Source organism: Barbus barbus, assembly GCF_936440315.1.
Source record: "Barbus barbus genome assembly, chromosome: 26".
Lineage (NCBI taxonomy): Eukaryota > Metazoa > Chordata > Actinopteri > Cypriniformes > Cyprinidae > Barbus > Barbus barbus.
In genome coordinates, this window is record NC_136754.1 from 1,787,501 (window position 1) to 1,805,439 (window position 17,939).

The following is a 17,939-nucleotide window of genomic DNA, read 5'->3' on the forward strand; positions in this document are numbered from 1 at the left end:
AGACATACAGACACAAACAGTCTGCTTAGGCTCAACCTTAAATATTTCAAATTACAACATGTTTGTTTAAATTCAAGGTCCTAGGGCCAGACTCTGCTGCAGCCTAGATTTAAACTGCTGATTTTGTCTGGCCAGAGGAGAATTACACTATTTCGACACACTATTTACCCGTCTAAACGCTGCAAAGCTGATGTAAAGCCACCCAGCTTTATATGAAGCTGATGTAAAGCTGCTTTGACACAATTTGCATTGTTAAAAACGCTATACAAATAATAGTGACTTGACTTGACAGATTCATGAAAATTAAAAAAAAAAAAGTTTCCCCTAAAAAAACACTTAGTGTTCCTAAGTGTAATTCTTGACAAAATCCTTAAGTAGATCTCAAACTTTTTCTTTTTTTTTCTCTTATTAAAACTACTTATTGTAAATGCACTTTAAAAAATGATTTTCTTACTCAGTATTTTTGTCTTGTTTTCCAGCACAAATAAACAAACATTCCTAAATGAACATACATTTACTTGAAAAGCAACACATCATTAATTCTCGTTTTCCGAGCAATTTATCAAAATTAGATGCGTTTTTGTAATCTGCTAGAAAATAATCTTGTTTCCCTTTGAATTATTTTTTTAATTTCTTACCCCATTAGTGGTAATGATGCTTTTTCTTTCACATTTGAAGAGTTTTTTTTTTATTATTTTTTTTTTCTTTCAGATTTTATGCATAAACTTATTTAACTTTTGATACATTTGTACTGTTAAACAAGACAAAAATACAGAGTAAGATTTTTTTTTTTTGCAGTGTAGCTACTGCTCATTACATACAAATAACAATATAATCATACACTCTACCAAAAGTACATTATACCAACTTACAATAATATCTGTTGTTGTAATGCTTAATATTTGAAGCAATAAAGTAAATCCTTTAAACATTTTACCTTTTGACTCTATCCTTACATTTAGAGGTTATTTAGAATATTTCTATGACATTTTTATTTTATTATTATTATTATTGGTTGAATACAAAAAATACTCAGCCTTTTTTGAAAGTTAGAAAAACAGACAAACATATTGTAATTTTATTAATTAAATTAGACTAATATAATAATTTTATTAATCAAAATGTTTGTGAATCTGGCTTCTGGTCTTATCTTTTCTGATTTATCAGTTATCATTAATGTTTCACCAATCCCAGGTCAATCCATTACCACCGATGTTCTCCGTTAAAGTTTCTGCACTTAGTCCAGGATCAGGAGGAAACCAGTCCATGCTGTTCTGCTGCTGAGTAACTTTCACCCAGTTTAAATCTTCCTAACATCATTTTAGCGCCTGTTGCACTAATGCGGTGTAATTTCGTTACAGTGGATATTGCCAAACCCCCTCCGGTCTTTGTGTGGATCTGCACAAAAGAAGCGCTGCATTGCCATTCTTGCGAGCGGCAGTATGACAGCTGCTGTCAGCAGGGCTTTCACAAAGAGACCATGACAAATGCAAACTACACTGCAGAGAAAGATCCAGAGTGCCTGCATGAAAAAAAATACAAAAATAATGGCTTCTGTTTCTCCTAGACAGCAATGAGATTAAATGAAGAGAAAATGGAGGAGTCTCCTACTTCTCAGATGTAGGAAAATAACCCCAGTAATCTCACATCTCATCTAGAGTTTCAGAAGAGATCAGTCAAATGTTTCTCATCAATTTTTTTCCAAATGATCTGAGCTGCTATTCACATTTGTTTTTAACATTTACTCACCCTCAGTCCATTCAAGGTGGAGACGAGTTTGTTTCTTCATCAAATTTGGAGAAATGTATGAAATGCTCAGCAATGGATGCTCTGCAGTGAATGGGTGCCGTCAGAATAAAAGTCCAAACATCTGATAAAAACATCACAATAATCCACAAGTAATCACACTCCAGTCCATCAGTTGTGAAGCCAAAAGCTGCATGTTTGTAAGAAACAAATCCATTACAATGTTTTCTTTTAAACTTCAAAACATTGCTTCTAGCTAAAATACAGTTCATAATCCATAATAACACTTCCTCCAGTGAAAAAGTCCTTCTCCTGTTGTCTCGCATCAAAATCCACACACACATTTGTTTAGAGCTGTTTTGGACTGTTTTTGCTTGTAAACAGTGCTTAATCTGTGCATATTTCTCTCCTGATTCAAATAAAATGACTTTTTCACTAGAGAAAGCAATAATATGGATAGATTTTAGCCAGAATTTGACGTTTAAACATCTGAATGATGTATTTCTTTCTTACAAACATGCAGCTTGTGGATTACTTGCATTACTTGTGGATTATTGTGATGTTTTTATCAGATGTTTGGAATCTCATTCTGACGGCACCCATTCACTGCTGAGGATACATTGCTGAGCAAGTGATGGAATACAGTTCTCCAAAACTGTTCGTATGAAGAAACAAGTTATCTATCTATCTTGGATGGTCTGAGGGTGAGTACATTTTCAGCATATTTTCATTTTCGGGTGAACTATTCCTTTAATAGAGTAAATTCTAAACAAATAAATTCCTCCAGGAGTGTGAGACACAATGCAAGTATGTAGGAAAATCTTAAAATGCACACAAACTAACCCATGCAAATAACCGCAGTAAAAGCAAGTTACAGTGGGAGCAGAGTGTGATGCATTTTGCCTGGATCTTGCCAACGGCATCCTAGTATTGAAGATGATTCACATTGTGACCTAGACAAAGATCTAAAAATAGCCTGGGTTCCTCCAGCGTGCTTCCCTTGCGTACTAATGGAGAAAACTGCCTGTATAGAACGTGACTACAGTGCTACCTGCATATAAATGAATGCACCTGTATAGCTGTGATTGCTTCTTACTAACACATGATGCTCCTGAATCCAGTTAGTACTAGTGAATGTTTACAGAGGTCGATTTCTGTGCCAGCTAGATTAAATAGAGTCACTCCGAGGACAATGAGACATCAAAACAGACAGAAGCTCAGGATGTGTTGGATGCATCCTGGAAAAAATGACGTGCATAGACTCTGAGCTGAATTATTAGTATGAACACGATTTCCATGCACTGTGACTCATGAAATAATAATAAAAAATTATAATTAAAAATCACAAATTAAAATGTTTCTGATATGTTCCTATATTTTGTATTGAGTGCAATTATCAGCCGCAGCACTGCAAAAATAATCAAAATTAAATTTTTAATTTTCTTCTGGTGCAAAATAAATGGTGTGAAACTGAAAAAAAGTCATGATAAAAAAGAAAAGAAAAGCAAGACATTGACTAAACATGAAGTTGAAGCTGAAATTGTGTTTTCTTGTAAAAAGTACTCCAATAATCTTTTTGAAAATTAATTTTATACAGTGTAGCTAGAACTGTCATATTACAATATAATATGTAAATGTAAACAATATGTCAGTGTAAACATAGTATGCAAACATACAGAAAGATAATGTAAAAAATAATTAATATTGTAATATAATTTAGTACTGTATGCTAATGTAAACAATGTGTAAATGTAAAAATGAACATGTAAATGCATATAAAGATCAACTATTGTCTAGTGCAAAATACATTTTCAATTATATTGCAATATAATATGCAAATGTAAACAATATTTAAATGCATAGAAAATTTAAAAGAAATTGTAGCTGTAGTATTGCAATGTAATATAATATGTAAATGTAATGTTTTAGAACATATTTAAGTCTACATTTTGATGCCTAGGTCTGCAATTACACTAAAAAAAATGTTTTCTTTTTTTTCTTTCTTTTTTTTTTTGTAAATATATTAGTGGAGTATGTTTTACAAAAAAAAAAAATTCATGCTTAGTTAAATGTTACTTGATGTTTCTCTGTAATTATGGAATTTACTAGCAATTTCTAAGAGAAAGGTTCTACACCAAATATTTTCAGTGTATTTGTTTTTCCTGTGGTGCTTTCTAATATATTCACAGTCATCTACTCTACGCTCTGTCTAGCTCTTCTGAAATGTTTTCCTTGTCTTTCACAACCCTATCAGTCAGCAGACAGCAGCTTTGACGGAGGAAGTGACACGCTTATGACAGACGCAGCAGCTTGACGCTTCCTGTCCTGCAGCCAGAGACGCCAGCAAACAGAAGCAGGATTAGTTATCGTTAACTCCTCCTCTTCTGTCCTCACTGGCCCTTCACCTGATCAATTTTTCAGATTACTCATTTTGAGGGGCGATGCATTATTCAGACTGAATGCGAGAAGGTTTTTAGTTGTGATGTATTATTAATAAAATGTAGAGCTGGTGAAAAATCACCAAAACATTTGATTAAAGTTAGTTTGGAGAAGCAGCATTTGAGATGCATACAGGCACTCTTTGATATTTTGTATCTAATGAAATGACATTCTGGCATTTTTAAGTGTCCAAATACTGTTTGGAGTCATTGTGTATTCAGATTTACAGTAATAGTTTTTTTGGGTCTCATCACACGCTTTTAAGACATTCTTGCAAATATAAAGACCTTCTGGAATCCTCTAGGAACTGCTGTTTTTTGCTAGAGCGATACAATTGCCCCGGCATCTGCAGAGGTGAAAGTGTCGACTTCAGCACCTACTGGAAAATCAATGCCGCAGGCTGATTCTGCCATAGTAAATCTCTAGCTGTTATGCAATGAGGTTAGAGCTCAGTTTTATGTCTGAGAAGTTCGGTCGGTCAAACACAGGGGGACACATGATTCGTTTTTCAGTTGCCAATTCTAAATAGTTTTTACTCACGATTGATTAGAAAATCTGAAAACTGATTGCAAATGGCCATTCATCTCAAAATGGCCAAATAACAGACAATGCCATAAAAGAAGAGGAGGAGGAGGAGCTACAGAAGAAGTACAAGCATTTTGAGGGTGAGCAGATGACAGATTTTTCATAATTGATGAGCTATTTAAACTCTAAGGCAGCTCAAAAAAAACTGATAGCAAGTTTAAAATCCGATGCAACAGTGAGTGATTTGGAGATGGGGAGGAGAACATGGATGCTGCCAATTAGCTAATGATTCTCCTGCATCAGGTGCTATTTACCACATCTCCACAGGAACGCTAATTAGATGCACAGAGAGAGAGACACGTACAGAATCAAAAGAAAGATTCACGGATCTATTTCACATTCTATTTTATATTTAATAATATATTAAATTATTTAATGGGAAAAATCTATGAAGTGGTTAGCATTTTTACCAGGAACTCTTATTGCAATGATCAAGCTGTTCAGTCCCCATTTTAACCTTTTTTTTTTTTTTTTGCTATTCCTAGTGTATTGAAGTCAGATATGCTTTGACATACACTGCATATAATTGGAATAATAGCTTATGAATTTATTTGATCTTAGTCTTGCTACTGCACGTTGATGGCAAAGTATTTCATATAAAGAAATCATTTTATTTGTGCATGACATCCAAAGCAAACGCTTGCATGCATTGCCCCACATTTGACGAGTGGGAGTGTGTTTTGGTGTGTCATCGTTCAGTCTGCAATGCAGAATTAGAGTGTGTAGGCAGACTGCTGTACAGTACACTATAGTAACCTACATTAGGAACAATATGTACAGTCCCAACCAACCCCACATGGCTTTAAATGTGCTGTCATTGAAGCATGCTTAGAATGCAAGTCAAGATGGCATTTTAATATGTGATGCACTGCAATGCATCAGTGCAACAACGGTGCCTTATTAAGCATTAGATTTTTGCAATCACTGTTAATATTGTTTTCTTGCATCCCATACAGCAGGTCGCCATGGTTTCATCATGCAAAACACTGTAACACTTCTGAACACATCAATGGCATTGATTGATTGGTTGCTGCGCAACGCATGTAGCAGAGATGCAGGTTTGCAAAACACACTGCATACTGCAGAAACAGTCAACTAGTATGCAACAATCATATTATGCATATGGATATTAGTATGATTTGGAAATATAATTCTTACCTGTATCGATACCTGCGAGAGGAATCGGATTTGCAAGAGCAATAAATGATGCACCGATATTTGAAAGAGAATTTATAATCTTAAAAACAATGAAAGCGATTATACTACCGCTAATCTGTCAATTCAACTCGCTAATGTCATTTAATCGGATTCTGCAGAGCAGATGAGAGATGTTTGGCATCCTCATTCTAATCTAGATTTACGCCATTTGAAATCGAATTAAAGCAAGTGCATTCAGGTGCAGAGAGATCAAAAGATGCATCTTAATAAAAGCGATCCAGTGGCATCCAGAGTTGATGCTGCGCTTCTCAGCATCCTCACGGCTGGGTAATTATCCAGCCCAGTGCCCTTGTTTTCTCCTGTAGTCGGGAACCATGTCTTGGTTCGTGCTCTGTTTGACTGACAGGAGATGTAACGAACTGCAGGGCTTCCTTCAGCGACTTCTGACCAATGCAGCGTCTGCTAGTGCTGTTGCTAAGCCCAGATGAGAGAGAAAGCAACGGGCACCAGTTTCTACAGGCATCACATATAAACACATGCCATGTAGAAATTACCTTAAAGGAATTTCTGCCAGTAATTTTTAGCCTCTCTTTAAAAAAAATAAAAAATTATTGTATTGTTAATACAAAAAAAAAGGTATTAAAATACGACAGTACCAAATGTTATGTCAATCTACTCATTTGTTACAGGTTACCCTGTGAGTGTGTATATATATTTATATATGCAAATATGCATGATGAAAACTAGACATTTTACTATAATAATAATATTTATTATAAAGGTGTATTTTTTTCAGGAACGTAATGCTTTAATGTTCTTTGTTTTCACACATTAGCTCATATATTAATTGTTTGTAATATTCATTATTCTTATGATACTTATTACATTCTCATTACTGTAATACAGCAATGGGAATCATCTTGTCTAGACACAATGACTTTAAAATAAAATCCAGATAAATTAAAGGCGATACAACCATGATGTGGAAATGCTTTACATTTATTTTACAATATTTTTTTTTTCTCTCTAGACATTATACATGCCTGTTGGAGCCATTATGTGAAGTTGTCATTTTTGGGTTTGGCACTAGAGGGCGTATTATTTTTGAGTATTTAAGTAAGGGAATGATTAGTGACAGGTGCGTAAATGGTATGTCAAACAAACTTTTTGACCGTGTCGTGCCGGGCTGTCGAATGTGTAAGACTATGCTTGTGGCAGTTTGTCTGGAATATAAAATATTTTGTTTGAATGAAGACCAAATTTGTTTAAGTTTTTTTTTTTTTTTGTTATTTGCAATGCCAAACGGACAATAAATGGATTTGCATATCCAAAGGTATGGACAGTGCAACAATCTTTATTCAAGGCAGAAGCACGCGTCAAAAACAGACTCCCAAACCATCTGCATCCCTATAATGCCTTTTTCTCATCAACCCCAACAGAGAGATGGAGCTTAGACCAAAAGTACTGTTGCATTGTAAGTCTGGCATTTAATAACAAACACATACATTCATGTATTTACCTGCTTTATGATCTGTACATTGCAACCATTGCTGTACATTGGTTAACAACATTCTTCAAAATATCTTCTTTTGTGTTCAATAGAAGAAATAAACTCATAGTTTGGAAGAAAATGAGGGTTAGTAATTAATTTGAGTAAGATATTCCTTTGAGTGAAAAATCACACATATTTAGCAGGTTAGAGAGATTCACTCAATGATAGACAAATCTAAGAAAACACTATTCAACTGCTACACTGCTAAAAGTACAGAATTGGGTTTCATGTTCGGTTTAGAACAAAAACAAATATAGGGGAGTTCTGATTTATGATGTGCAATATTTCAGCATTAAATGAAAGTTACCATCCTTGCTTTGTTAAAACTCCTAAGTGTCTGGCACATTTTACATGGCGATTTTTAATAAAATAATCAAGTATCACTTAATTGTGTACTACCACTAGTTTTCATACTCACAATACGACAGATATGTAATATGACAACAATTATTTACACCCAGAACAATTAGATTCGATTTCTTAGCAGTTCTAAATAGTCTCTATGTGCTCGGTGAGGTCTGATCCCAAGACGGAGTCAATTCTAATTCTATGTGAGGAACTGCTCCAGATGGCTTCTCCTGATCTATGTAACGATTGGGTCTCCATATGCACAGTAGTACTCGATGGCGAGATTGTACCAGTTTCCTTTCCATCCCTTATAGGCACTGGTGACAATCCTGGCCCAGCCTGACTCTCCCTATAAAACACAAGACAAACAGTTTAATCACAGCGACTTGCAAGCAATTCGACCAGAGAGAAGCAGAGAGAGAGTGAAGGTTTTTGATAGTTGAAACACACCAAATGAGGCTGAGTAAATGTCAACATTTTCATTTTCAAGATAAATTATTTCTTTAATGTGTTTAATTTCTTCAATGCGTTTTTTTTTCTTAAATCCGCAGGTCTCATGTGGTTGTTGTAAAGCTGAACAGATCAGATCGAAGCCCTTTAAAGGCCGCTGTGACTTTACTAACCCAGAACTCGCCCCAGGAGTTTCTGACGATCCAGTATTCGGTCCCGTCCTCTGTGACACCCCAGCCTGCCACTGAGATGATGTGATTCGGCATAGACAGAATGTGAATATACAGTATCTCACATTCACTTTTTTTCCCTCAGAATTGCAAGTTTGTATCTCACAATTCTGTTTTCTTAGAATTACGTGTTTATATTTCTGGCTTTTTTTTTCTTAGTGCATTTATATCTCACAGTTCTAACTTTTTTCTCAAAATTGCAAGATTATGGGCCTCATTTATAAAATGTTGCGCAGAAACCAGTCACCAGTCATCGTCCAAATCCTTTCATTTAGAACAGCGAGCTGCAAGAACAGCTTATAACCTGCAGTACTCGAACAAGAAAAAGTGTGTCGTCTGCTCAGACCTGATGTGACACTAAGCACTTTTCCATGTCAAAGCCAGTTTTTACAAATATGAGCGCTGGCGTGGATTTAAGCATATGCACACTCTAAGATCAAATCTGTGCGTATGCACTCTTTACAAATGAGGCCCCATATCTCTCACTTCTGACAATTTTATTAGAATAGCGAAAAAACGAATTATGAGATAAAAAGTCACAATTACCTTTTTTTTATTTTATTTTTTTTTTATCCCATGGCAGAAACTTGCTTCCATACAGTTTTATAGCATCTCATGTCATTGCAGAGTTTGGTGTCTTACTTTGATTTCGGGCCTGATAATTATTGCAGGTCTCGTCAGGAATGCATAAGCATATACACCCATGTGATCTCCACCGTAGCATGAGCCTGCCCTGCCACAATCAATCACATTCTGCACTGACAGGTAAGCAGAAGGCCACGCCCCTTTCCTCTTGATGTTGATGCGATCTGAATTTAAGACAGAAAAATGCATGTGTTTGACTTGAATTTTCTGTACTCTATTATACTGTACTGTACTGTAGAGTCCTGAGTCTGACCTGCGAGTGCACTGGTGGCGCCCATGGCCCAGCAGGAGCCGCAGTACTGTGGGATCTGGGATGTGTTGGTTGCGTTTAATGCTCACATAGTTTTTGCCATTAATGTTGTGCCAGTCCCAGGAGACGGGACGATCGGAGACCTTTACATATTCATGAGGCCGAGGGTATGTCTTAAAACATGCATGTATTATTATTATTATTATTACAGAACCAGTATCATTTCAGTTCAATAGAAAATTTAAAATTTTATTAGATTTACTTTTCTTACCCTATTGACCACCAATTGTATTGTTTTAAACATAAACTCATAATTTTGATATTTTTAAGTCTTGTAATTTTGTTTCTCAAGCAAATGTTAAAAATTTCCGATACTACATTTCCTTTTCTGAAAAAAAAATTAAAAATTGAGTTTATGCATAAAACAAGAAAGAAAAAAATAATCTGCCAATGGGGTAAGATAAATAAATTTAAATTTAATTAAAAGAGGGGGAAAAACAAGATTATTCTTCTTACCCCACCGGCAGATTTTATTTATTGTTTTAAACAGAAATACACTTAATTTTGATGCATTCTTTAGAAAACGAGACCTAGGTCATTTTGTTTCTTAAGTAAATTTTTAATAATGTTTAGAAAGTCGTACTGGATCAGACAAAAATACGGAGCAATAAAATATTTTTTTTGTTGTTTTTGGCAGTGAGATTACCATATTATTTACATAGAATAGATATACATGGTTCCAATGTACTATAATGGTACATTCAAAAAATATGGTTTTGCCATGGTACAAGGGAAAAAAATGAGGTACCTGGCCATATAACATGGTATTACCAAGGTATATGCACTAAAATACAAGATATTGGAATTGTACTTTTCCAAAAAATAAAATAAATAAATAAATGGCATAGGACTGTATGTTTTGTAAGTGTTGTGTACAAGTTCTGTTATTGCAAGTAAAACATATACAAAGGAGATATATTCCCATACTTAATGAATGGTGGTCTGTGGTCCTTCATTGGTTTGTAGCATGAATCTGATATAGTTGCTGAACTTCAGGAAATCCTCTTGTGTGCAAAAACAGACTGAGCAGAAATAAAAACCAAAACACAGCAGACTCCATGATGAATGTTTGCATCGGAGTCTGGAGCATTAGAAAGAGTTTTAGCTTCTCTACAGCACCGGAGAGAAACCGCGTACAGTAACAAATACATATTTGTACTTTTATAAATTTGCCACTGCAGAACTATATCAGTGAACTGAAAGCAAGTTAAAATGCTATTTAAAAACCCATTACATAATGTTTTCTATTACACAGAAAACAGTAAATGCATCACAGTTATGTGATGCATTTACTGAATACATATCCAGAATAACTGTTTGGTTTAGTTAGTGTTTACAGTAGAACTTATTTCTTTTGAAGGATTGAGGTTGTAGTGATTCATTCTCACCAGCAGATGCCACCAAAATGCTTTGAAATACATGAGTATTTCAAGTGTTTAGTATCTTTAGAGTAGTATATATGTTGTATACTTAGGGTTAGGGTTCATTTTATTTGACATTTTGGTTACGAGTTTTAATATAATTTAAGTTAAAAAAATATTTCAAATCAATAAAATTCTAAAAATGTATTTAATTTATATAAATGTTCAACTTAACAAGACAGTGCATGTACAAAAGATAATGTCAAAATGAGGTTTATGGATGTTAATAATATAAATATATTTTATGAAGACAAGTATTTAAAAATTAAATCATAAAAATGTAAAATTATTAAATAAATTATACACATTTTCAGTTTAACAGGACAGCGCATGCACAGTAAGAACATGACAAAATAAGGTTTATAAAAGTTAAATTTAAATTATTTAAATCATAAACATTTTTAAAAATATATTAAAAATGAATTTATTATTATTTTTTTTTAATTGAAGATACATTTTTTTATTAAATTCGGGATAATACATGTATGTATAGATAATGCCAGCATTCACGTGTCTGAAAATACAAAAATACAGCAAAGCTTCTTTAAAATACTACCAAAATATGTCTGTGAGTGTTAAGGTTAGGCTAGTAATTATAATTAAATTAGGCACACAAGAATTCAATAATAGGTCCAAATGTTTTGAACAAATGCTTTCAAAACCATCTTCATAAAAGTTTAAAGTGTTGTCTGGACTAATGGCTTAATTAAGCAGAATGTAAGTTTGGAGTTTCTTAACAGGACGTTTGCGTCTGTCGTTTCTTGATCTAACTTTTATGTAATGAAATTATGGTCAGTACTCATAAGTGTGGGAAGTTGTTTAGTGATAAGAGTTTGTCCACTCAGCAGACTGTGTGGACTCCGATTGCCATGTGATTTAATTTGACGTCGTTCTCTCGCTTCCACCTGCACTTCATCATATCCTCTCAGTTCAATTCATGTGTATCTCCTGACTCTATCAAAGAGATGAGAGCTTTTCCACTGTCTCGTGTAGTTTTATGATGACCTGAATGCAGATTGACAAGATTAAAGATCTGATTGTGGATTTCAGTGGAAACAGAAGGAAATACAGCCCCCATTAAGATCAGCGAGACCCCTGTGGGTCAATGGTAAAGAGTTTGTTTACAATGTCATACTAACATACTCTTTTTTTTTTTTATGTGCATGTGCATTTTCTCAAGTCAAAATAACCATGTTTATTTCAGAGATTTAAATAAAAAATAAATAATAGAAAAAATCCAAAATGAATTATGTGTATGGTAAGATAATGTCAACATTCAGTTTATAGAAGTTAATAGCATAAATATATATTATATGCATTTCTGTGTATTTTGTATATTTCTCAATGCATTATCTAATGTTTGTGTATCTATCTTTCTCTTACTCTCAGTAACGCTATATCTCATAGATACAAACATTTGTCTTCCCTATTGGACATGTGACGAACAAACTTTGAAACTTAAAAGCATCAGTCGGCTCTCAAACGTTAATTCTAATTGTATAGATGGCTAAAGAGTCGTTAATAATGTAGATCTTTAAAGGTAGATGGTGGTTGGTGGTTAAGAGGTTATCATCAATGTTTTAGGGCTCTAATGAGGATGAGGATGATGATGTTCTGAAGAAAGTGATACCTGGAACACCACACCTAATGTAAAGCTGTGCGACTACATAAGAGCACTGAAGAAACAGGGTCATGTGACATCACTGTTGCAGATCACATGCTGTGATTGGTTGACCATACACTCATTCCAGCACAGAGGAATCCATTAGTAATATTCCCAGTTGTGGTGTTTTTACCAGCTCATTTTCTTTAACATGAAGTGTGCAAATCTTGCCGTCATGATCCTAGAATGTTGCAGAGTCAGTGATATTTTTGTATGCAATACTTTTACAGTATTTATTAATATTGTTATGTTTTTTATATTTTCCATTTTCATTTGTGACCCTGGACACAAAACCAGTCATAAGGGTCAATTTTTCAAAATTGAGATTTATACATCTTCTGAAAGGTGAATGAATACACTTTCCATTGATGTATGGTTTGTAAGGATAGGACAATATTTGGCAGAGATACAACTATTTGAATATCTGGAATCTGAGGGTGCAAAAAAAAACAAAAAAATTAAAATACTGAGAATATCGTCTTTGAAGTCCAAATGAAGTTCTTAGCAATGCATATTACTAATCAAAAAATAAGTTTTGATATATTTATGGTAGGAAATTTACAAAATATCTTCATGGAACAATCTTTACTTAATATCCTAATGATTTTTGGCATAAAAAAGGGATAATTTTGACCCATACAATATATTTTTGGCTATTAACTTAAGACTGGTTTTGTGGTCCAGGGTCACATTTTAGTTTGAGTTACTTTAGTCATTTTGTTGTTTTTGTCATTTATTCATACATACATACATACATACATACACACATATATATATATATATATATGTCTGTATTAAAATTTTAGTTTTAGTCATTTTAATACATCAAGCTAAAAGACATGAAAATAAGAAATGTTGAAATAAATAGCTGAAATAAAATGTTAATATTTTATTTTATTTCAGTTAATGTTTATTTCAGGTAATGAAAACTTTTATGTTTCTAGTTAACTATAATAACCCTGTTCTGACTTAGACTTTTAGACTTTACTAGGGTCAATGCTGGGATGTTTACTTGCTTAGATTTTTTTAATGATTTTCATTTTAAATGTATTAACAACGTTTTAGTCTGGTTTCAGACATTTGCAGACATTTGCATAGCACTGGTTATCAGTGGGGAAGTCGTGGCCTAATGGTTAGAGAGTCGGACTCGTAATCGAAAGGTTGCGAGTTCGAGCCCCCGGCCGGCAGGAATTGTAGGTGGGGGGAGGGAATGTCCAGCGCTCTCTCCACCCTCAATACCACGACTGAGGTGCCCTTGAGCAAGGCACCGAACCCCCAACTGCTCCCCGGGCGCTGCAGCATGGCTGCCCACTGCTCCGGGTGTGTGTTCACGGTGTGTGTGTGTGTGTGTGCGTGCATTTGTTCACTACTCACTGCTGTGTGTGCACTTGGATGGGTTAAACGCAGAGCACCAATTTCGAGTATGGGTCACCATACTTGACAATACGTCACGACTTACTTACTTACTGAATCTGCATTATTATCCTACTGATGATATTTTACTGTCCATGGATTCAGGTTCACATGTCATCTTAATTTTAAAAGATCTCAGAGCCCGATTCAATGCAATTGATCATAAGAAACTTCCCTCCATTGGTTTTCCTTTTAAAGAATGGTTCTCTGTAAATTTGGGTAAGTTTTCCTCTACTGCGGCTCAATTACAGTATGGTGTCCCCCAAGGGTCAATTTTAGGCCCCTTTTAATTTCATTGTACATGCTTCCCCTGAGCCTTATTTTTCCAGAAATATTGCATATCTTATCTTACCTGGCCTGGCTGCTCAGTTAGGTCCTATGTGGTCGAATGTGAAAGATCATGTGAGGGGTCTTGGAGTGATTTTCAAATCACTTCTACTTTTCAATAAGCAGATCAGTGATGTTGATAAACGTGTGTAGCTTTTATCACCTGAGTTCTATCACTAAAATAAAACATTTTCTTTCTAATAAGGACTTGGAAATAATGATCCTCTCAATTATTTCATAAAGATTAGGCTATTGCAATTCGTTGTGTATTGGTCTTGCCCTTTCTGCGTTGTCCCATTTACAGCTTGTCCAAAACGTGACAGCCAGGCTGCTAAAGGCATAAAGAAAGAGTGATGTCATCTTAGCATCTCTACACTGGCTTCTGATGAAATTTAAGATAAGGTGTTGCTAGGATGTTTACTTGCCTATTTTATTTTGGTTAACCTTTTTTTTTTTTTTAATTGTTAATGTTAACCATAATAACATTGTTCTGATGTTGCTAGGCGGTTGCAAGGGTCTTTAAAGGCCCAAATCAAAAGAACTCATCCCAAGTGTCTATGAGACTTTACCTTAGCAAACATTACTATCATTAGTTGTTTTGCATTGATATCTAGAAGTCTAACTGTAATTTCATTTCAGATTCATCTAGCTCTAAATCAGCTGTGATTCAGGCACACTTGTTAAGCTTCTATAAATGGCTCTTAATGGATGTCGTAAGTCGATAAGATGCTCTGCACGTGGATGCAATACTGCAGTTTTATTATATATTCCTATGACTGTAGAAAATTAGTTTACGGTCGATGCTAAGCAAAAGAGCACAACATCCCCTGGCGTCGCTTTATGATCAAAACATCAATCAGCATGCAGTTTGGTTTTCTGATGGACAATCAAACAAACGTTTGCTGGGCATTAAACGAGACCTGTGTAATCAATCACGTTTATGATTATGCATAATTGAAATGTCAATGGATATTGGAGATGATCTCCACCCATGTTCTGGGCTGGACCGGCATCAGAAAAGATGTTTCTTTTGGTTTAACTCGTTCTCTCTGATGAATTATGGATAGAAAGTAAATGTTTCCTGAAATCTGTTCGTCATGGAGTCTCCACCGTCAAAGAACAATCGTAAAAACTATAGATATCGATCAATCGCTTCCTTTCACTCAATATTGATTAGCTGCAAGGCACTTAGGCATGATTGTTGATCTTTTGCTTTACTGAAAAGACTTTGAAGGAGGAGAGATGTTTGTCAAACTGGTTTGTTGAGTGAATATTGTGAAATTCTCTGGAGATCAAAATGTCTATTTAGTCTTCAGTATATCATTATAATAATATAGATTCAAATTTATGGAAGCCTTGAGTTTATATTTTGCTTTTGATGACGTTGTTTTTTAATATTTGTTTTATGCTTGTGAAGCACTTTGAGTTGCATTTTATGTATGAAAAGTGCTATACAAATAAAATTACTTACTTACTTAATGCGCTCTTCCCCAGAGGGGCCTGCCCTCATAAGTCCTGGGCCATAGCATCAGGACTGCCTCAGCTGAATCCTGCTATTGAAACGACGGTCCTCAGACCCGTGTAATTTCTAGGAAAACCAGGCTGATAGAACCAGAGCCTGCTCAGGCAAGACCCAATGAGACACGCTTTGCATGGGCTCCCACATCGCCAAGTGTCTACTGAGGGAACCAGTCTCTTGAACTGGCCTCTGGTGTACCTAGAGCTGCTAGCTCGGTGCCCTGAACCGGCAGGAGACGGCCGAACTAGCTACTCTGGAGACCCCCACAGGGGTGACGAGCTTCTCAGCTCCGCTACAAAATAACTGAGAGAAGCACTCGCTGGAGCCAGCTGCGCCCTGGAACTCAGGCAGGTTTGGCAGACTGGTCTCCCGAGGGCACTGGGGGGAGACGGACACCGTATAATGAGGCGTAACCCGCTCTTCCCCAGAGGGGCTTGCCGAGGACATCTTAGACTCAAGTACGGTCCGCAGATCCAGCTTAGTCCTATAGAGGTCCCTGACCCAGAGCGTTTGCTACCTCGGCCCCGCCGCAGGGTGGGGTGGGGTTGGCGCGAGTAGCAATGCTCTGTTTTGTGCCTCTCTGTATGAGGAGCTGGCACGCGGCGAGGGCTGCTCCCGCCCAGCAGCCCCCTGAGCTAGAGATCGGCGAGGGAGGAACCGCTGGAACGCCGCCATTTGTATACGGCCTCCTGGTACTTGTCGACGATGGCTTAAGCAGTCTTAAGCAGAAGGCTTAAGCAGCGCATCCATGAGGAAGACCCTATCTTCTCCTTCATGTCAAATAGGGTCAACCACAGAGGCCAGCGATTCTACGGAGCTCGGAGATAGCAGTTTTGAGCTCCGCTCCCTCATCTTAGCTCTTTAAGCAGGTACGTCGGCTTGGTACGCCTGTAACACCGCCATGGTGTGCAGACACGCACCAGCCTGATCTGCAGCCACGTACCCATTTCCCACCAGTGCTGAAGCTGAGCACAGCATCTTGGTGGGCGTAATGTACGCGTGGCCTCGGCAACAGTGAGCTCTCACTCAAAGGGGGAAGAACCGCACCGCTGGCTTTCAGACCTGAGTGAGAGCGCAAGATCTGGGGAATGCAGGTGGAGATAGGGCAAACCCTTCTCCAACCCGTCCGCCAGATCCATGTTGCGATCCCCGCGATCTCACTCACCGCCGTGCCTCAGCAGCGGCGGGACCGTACGGTGGGGAGAAACACAATCAGCCCCATTACTTAGAGCTGACGGCACGAATATAATGCTACACTGCAGCTTTACAAAGCTCATCGACATCCTTCACGTCCACCTCCTCGGAGGAAGACAGGCGGAGCGTCGAGCCCTCTCTCTGGGGGGGAAGAACCACGGGGCGGGCTTCCAATCCCAGAGAGCGGGCGCTGGATCTGATGGGAAAGGAAGAAGTTAGGGGCTAGTCCGTCTTCATTCCCTCCACCTCAATCATGTGCGATTCCCACGAGCACAGCCGTCGCGCCGCCTCTTTTTCTTTTTCTTCGGCAGAAGCGGGACCGGCACCGCGAGGAACGCGGAAAGTGAAAGCTCACTCCTCAAAGAGAGCCTTCCGAGAGCAAGCAGACGCAGTGACAAACGCTCACAAAGCGGGCAGTCAGCTCCCTCCAGAGCTGACTCTGCGTGCTCTGCTCTCAAGCAGACCACACACGGACTGTGTGTATCCCCAGCAGTGATGTAACGTTTGCTGGGAGGAACATACAGCCTGTAATGCGATCTGCTCTCGCCCAAGTGCTTGCACACATTGTGGAGCTTATTTCAAGTGACAAACAACACTAAATAAGACTCACAACAGATTGACAGACACACACACAGAGTAGCCATTGCTTCATTCCTAGAAGCTGACGCCGGTTCCACCGCACATGCTTTTATGCTTCCTGGCCGATTACGTCACCCGCCTGTGACGTCTCGCCCTTCCTTTGGACATATTACACACGTGATTCAGAGCGCGGTCATGCTGAAGACGTTCCCCTAGCGTTTCGATGCAGCTTGAGTTCCTGGAAAGGAACTGTAATTGTCAAATCAGTTCTTTTCATACATTTCACTTTGTGATGCAAAAGTGGAAAAGTTATTTTATTTAAGATTAGTCTCTGCTGAATTTACTTCTCTGATATAAAGA

General features: G+C 37.1%; 1 protein-coding gene and 1 pseudogene across 2 annotated transcripts in view; both read right to left on the reverse strand.

The window, feature by feature from the left end:
* LOC306845986 (protein ABHD8-like) overlaps positions 1–6,056 on the reverse strand; it is a 12,234-nt gene extending 6,178 nt beyond the window's left edge. The window contains exon 1 of the mRNA XM_079379020.1: positions 5,929–6,056. The gene's annotated coding sequence lies outside the window, so the exon portion shown is untranslated. The remainder of the gene's footprint in view (positions 1–5,928) is intronic.
* Positions 6,057–8,063: 2,007 nt separating this feature from the next.
* LOC306846734 (cathepsin Z-like) lies at positions 8,064–10,523 on the reverse strand (annotated as a pseudogene). The gene is made up of 5 exons: positions 10,391–10,523; positions 9,407–9,577; positions 9,151–9,317; positions 8,452–8,522; positions 8,064–8,177 (listed from the first exon to the last, which is right to left on the reverse strand). The product of its transcript is annotated as a cathepsin Z-like (transcript).
* Positions 10,524–17,939: the final 7,416 nt, after the last annotated feature.